This window comes from Drosophila hydei, unplaced genomic scaffold (assembly GCF_003285905.1).
Source record: "Drosophila hydei strain 15085-1641.00,03,60 unplaced genomic scaffold, DhydRS2 tig00000152-arrow-arrow-pilon, whole genome shotgun sequence".
NCBI classification, from domain to species: Eukaryota; Metazoa; Arthropoda; class Insecta; order Diptera; family Drosophilidae; genus Drosophila; species Drosophila hydei.
Window position 1 is genome coordinate 15,140 of NW_022045679.1, and position 5,724 is coordinate 20,863.

At 31.8% G+C, this 5,724-nt stretch overlaps 1 long non-coding RNA gene across 1 annotated transcript; it reads right to left on the reverse strand.

The window, feature by feature from the left end:
* Positions 1-304: 304 nt before the first annotated feature.
* LOC115482937 lies at positions 305-734 on the reverse strand. The gene is made up of 3 exons (XR_003944173.1): positions 710-734; positions 568-616; positions 305-337 (listed from the first exon to the last, which is right to left on the reverse strand). It is a non-coding gene; the product is annotated as an uncharacterized LOC115482937 (long non-coding RNA).
* Between the last annotated feature and the right edge of the window lie 4,990 nt (positions 735-5,724).

Consider the following 5,724-nt stretch of genomic DNA (forward strand, 5'->3'; position numbering starts at 1 on the left):
CACACATACACACAGAGAAAAAGAGCCAAACGAATGACAAGTGCTAGCAAACAGGTGGAATGCAGCAAAGTCCATTAGAGCACTTGGAAATGAGTTCCAAGAAAAACATTTGATATAGGTACAGGTATCGTACATATATTTAATTCCAGTTAGAAAGCAATTAGCTGGCAATAATAAAATAAATTAAATGTCCTTTGTTGCAATTAAGTAAATCGTTTGCGATATACTTTACATTTTAATACTCTACAAAGTTGTCATAGCTACAGAGATGCATGAATTTAATTAACCTGGCCATCGGGAATGAGAATGGTTGGCAATGGTTGCGTTTGGTATATACCTAAAGAGCAAATGTATTAAATTATAATATTTTTTAAGCCATGTATATATTTACTTATAACATAATATTTGCTTATAGAAATTATATTAATTTATTTATTTTTGTATTAACAAATGAACTGCAGATTTCACTTTAAATTTGCTGAGTTGGTTAGATAGACATATAGATAGATGATTATATAGATAGATAAGTATAAGGATAGACAGACATATACAAATACATATACCTACATCAATGTCATCAAAAAATAACTTGAAATTTCAATCTAAATATACTCATCTTTGCACGTAGCCATCATTGTCACAAAAAGAAAGAAAAAATATGTAAAATATTGTACTGTATGTATAAATAAAATATAAACGCACAACTTACAATATAACTATCGCTTCAACTTTGATTAACATTCACGCTATAGTTCAAGCTAACTTGTTGAAAATGCATACCTATTTGTTGTCTTAATTTTAACAATTTGGTCTCACCGTACCCACTGTTTTGGCTGAGCATTATGCAATAACTTTTACTTTTAGGAAAAAGAAATTATTAACCAACTACAAATAGAAAATCAGACCCCACTTAAATCAACTTTGGATCCCCATAAATTGTTGGCAAATAAATTTCTTCTAAAACATTTCAGGCAAAACGAAAATAGACTGACATAATTTACAGAAATCAATTTGCTGCTGCCCAAAAGAGGCAGATAGATAATGCAAATGCCAATAAATCAGAGAAGGCAAGGATACGAAGTGCCGGCCAAAAAGAAAAATATCCATGCAAAGGGAATAATTTATATAGCAACATATAAAGGATTACGCAGAAGCAATCAGATCAAGGCAAACAAGGACAGAGGCAACGACTTAAGCTGACTGCAACAGCAATCGCACTAAGAATGGCAATGGAAGGATGCAACCACAGCTGGCATTTGGCTGGGCCAAGGTAAGCTGTATGAGGAAGGATGCAAAAGTCCGCTGACGTTGCAGCCAGAGCGGATGTATCAGTGCACGATGCCAATGTACACGACATGCAAGGACAGCAACCAAAAATCTGCTGCAATGGCAGCTTGTGCAACAATCGGATTGGCATAACGACATAAGAGCCACAAACTGCATATGCAGTGCATAGCTCTTGCCATTTGTACATAGTTAAGCCAATTTTAGTGTGCCTATAAAACGCTCGACTTAAGCACGTTGTAACTGCTTTAAAGCCTTGGCCGTGGCTATGAATTGAAGTCGTTTTTCCCATAAAGTTTTCTGTACTTTGGGGTGGTGGCGCCACAGGCTCCGACAATCCATGGCACGTGTTGGGCAACCAACAAAACGCAGACAAACAAACAAGCCGGGCGCCAAATTTGGGGGCACAAATGGGTAAACTTTCCAAGTTATGGAAATTATATAAATAAGCAGCGAATGGCATCAGTGGCCGTTGAGATATCCTATAAATGCAGACACGGAATGTTTTCATATATGAGAATTGTTGAAAGAGCTGAGCAACAAAGATATCATATATATCATGTATATTATATATAGTTGTAAATATTTTAATTCTTATTTATATTGAACTCAAACTCAAAGAACTATAAATCTGCGAACTACCAATGCCTGCCTTTGAATTTGATTAGTAAACTCACATATTTGATGAAGCCAACTTTTATATATTTAAAAAAAAATTGTACATTTATATATATGTACATTACATTACATAAAAGCGCGATTGAAGCTCAAGTAATGTATGACAACTGGGCTTCTCTCAAAATTGAAATTATCTAACAAACAAATTTTTTGAATAATAGTAATGTTTGATTCGACAATCAATTTTATGACTTCTTGGTTTACTTTTGGGTGCCTCAAAGATTAAGAGAAACGGAAGGAAGGTTGATTTAAAATTGCAAATTAATGAATATATTGAAAAATTTAAAGGTAAAAAGCACGCATAAAATAGAAACATTTTATTTATTCAAATAGTCAAATATTACATTATTATTTATTTAATATTCTTATTATTTACTTATCAAATATTAAATAATTCTATATTTTTTTTAGAATTTATTATTTATATTATTTGACACTATTATTTTCTTTTCCTTAAGCTATTTGCTTCTTATTTGGTATGTCAGAAAATCTAAATAGAAATTGAAATCCCATTACTTAAACTATGTTAAATGTTTAATAATACCTTTGAAATATGTATAAATACTAATTTGCTAGGCATAGTCATTCCACGCCAAATAATTACCAAAGATTTATGATTATTTCCAATTTACCCTTTTAGGTATGCTCTATAAAGTAGGCATGTTGATGATGGTTTATTTTGCAAATTATGACCAGCAGACGCAGACCTCAAAATAACTGCAAATTGCAGTAGATGAAAATGGCGGAAAATGGGGAAAATGAGGGAAAACTGGTTGTTGGGGGCTGAAAATATTTTACATACGCACGGCTCTCCAATTTATGCAGCATTTTGTGGCTGAGAATAAATAAAGCAATGAAAAGGGCACATAAAAATGAGAACAGCTTGGCCAAGAGACAAAAGAGAACGAAAGTACATAAATAAAACGTAACGAAGGCAGTTCGATTTATATTCATAATTTACTGAAAGGATTCCCATTGTGTTTGCCGAAGTGTTCGGTCATAAATGCCAGTCCTAATTGAAAAGCTTAATAAATTCCTTCAGCATATTGTTTATATTTAGCTAAAGGTTCATCAAAATTGACAAATTTAATTTTGTAAATTTTAATGATATAAAATCACTTGAATTGAGTCTTAATCCTTAAATTACATATTTACTACAAAATCTAGCATTTTTATTTTTATAAATAAGGAGAAATAATTTCACCAAAAGATGTAATTGCTTTATAAATTTTTTTATATATTTATGTTTCATGTTATATATTTATATATTGGGACTTCTACTAAATAATTAAATTTTAAAAGATATTTGGCTTTTTAAAACAGAAAATATTAAAAACGTGCAACAAGAACTTTATTGATGAAAAAATATATAAAGAATATTTTATACATAGATTTTTATTTCAAATTATTAATTTTATTTATATATTTTCATTAAAAAAATAATTTAATTTTGTTACATACCCAAATACATTAGTGCATAGATTATAAATAATATAAGTTATATATTTTTATTTTATTATTAGTTTATATTAATTCATTTATATATATCTATGCTTTAGAATCCATAACATTTAAATTACATTTATATTTATCTAAGCAACATTTATAACAAATTTTTCATATTTCTTATAATTATTTTATTTTAAAACAATTTATTTAACCTAATTATGTATGTATGTTCCTTAAAAATTCGTAGAGTATAAGCAATTAATTAATGCCTTGCGTTTTAATTTCAGCTACCTTTACTTACCGTATTTTCCAAGTCACAAATTGCTTTCAGCCGTTGTGGCAATTGTGCAATTGAAAATTTCACGCTCTGCCAGCTACTAGCTCAGCGTAGGTAATTCAATCTAAAATTTCGTTTGGGCCTCCCCCATTTTGGCCCATTTTACGCCTTCAGCGCACGATGCTCTCTAGTCCATTTGCCATATCATTTGCAGCAGTCGGATTGCCAAGGCAAGCTGTCTGCCAACCTCCATTTCAGCTGTCTCGCTTCTGTTCATCTCCATTACCCATTACCAGAAGGGGGCTCAGCTGGTCATATATTTTAGCCATTATTGCCTTTCAATATGTTTGCTGCACATTTCAAGGCGAAACTGAACAAGGGCAACGGAAATCCGAAGAGTGACACAATAAATTTGGCATTTGACCAGCTAGACTAAGATAGTCCGATTTAAAGTTCAAGGGCAATTATGAGCGAAAGATTTTATTTTGTTTTATTGCGTTTGTAATCAAAAGTAAAAATAAATCTAAGAACAAAGTTTTACAAAATCATTTTATTTGTTATGTAAAAATTATTTTGTGTAATGTATGTGTATGTATGGGTAATACAAGACTTTAATGGTTAATTTTTTTATAATGGCTTTAAAAAATATAAATATATTTAATTTTTGAAATGCCATGTTTAATAAAACTTTTAGTATAAGTTGCTATTTATCTGTCAGTTAAGAAATATCGAATGCTGTCTGTCTTAGAAATTCCAGTTAAATTTGTTAAATTAAATTTGTTAATATTTTCACTCTATGAACCGAATCAATCATTTGATTATGTATTGTTCATGAACTGCAGTATAATTAAACTGTGAACAGGTCCTGAGCCGTACACACTAAAACCCATACTTTATTTTTTAGGAATTGTTCAATTGTTCACTTGTTAGATGAAGCCTAGATAAAAATATTTGATTGCATTATATTAATTATTTAATTATTAAATATTTAATAAATAATTTAATTATTTTCTCTCCGGCAACAATATATATATATATAATTAACTGTGTACGTTTCTGATAGATACGTAGACACATATGATCTACTCAATTGAACATATCGATCACAACTCACGTTATAAGTTCATTTAAATGAACCGTTCAATCGCAGTTTTCGTGAATGGAATGCCCCCAACTCTAGTTCCGATCGAAAGTATTTTTTGCGTCGCAGCCTAAAAGTAGGCAACAATAAAATAAGGGAAAATGTTAATGTTCATGTCTTTTATTGTGCATAAAGGCTCAGAGAGATGTGCGCCGTAGCCTAAAAATAAAATCCGAATGACGCAAATTTTATGAATCGCTTCAACGGCAGACACTACCCACAGCTAGACAAGAGCAGACAACAAAACCAAAAGGGAAAGAGAGATAAAGATGGATAGAGAGAGAGAGAGAGAAAGACTGAGATCCACCTTTGGCCAAGTGGCGTAAACAAGCAAACTCGTTTGGGACGGAAATGCAGCTGTGCAAAAGAAAAATGATAAAATAAGAAGCGCAGGGCAAAGGGAAAAGCTGCTGCGCAAATGCGCATTTAATTGCGCACTCAATGGGAAACCCTAAAATGGAGGCCACAGAATGGAAAACTGAAAGGGAACACACACACAGCCATAGACAAGGCAACCGGCCAAAGCCTTGGCCAGCTGTGCAGCGACGCAGTTTTTTGGTCATTTCACAAAAAATGTTGAATGGACAACTGAATTAACGTTCCCATTTACCAAATGGCTTCCAGTTTGCACTAAATTTGTTATGGCCATTTGAGTTTTCTTTCTCTCTTTTTTGGCACCAAAAGACACTTTGTGAACACGGTTGCGGCACAAAAGTGTTTTCATAGTGACGCGAGAACCTTTAATTGGAAAGTTGAAGCCATCCTATATTTTTATTAATTATTGAAATATTAAGGTTACTTTTAAGAATTCGTTATACGAAGAAAGAATCGACCATATAAGTCGGAGCGCAATTGTTTATAGTTACACTATAAACTTAAACACAATCTAATAGCA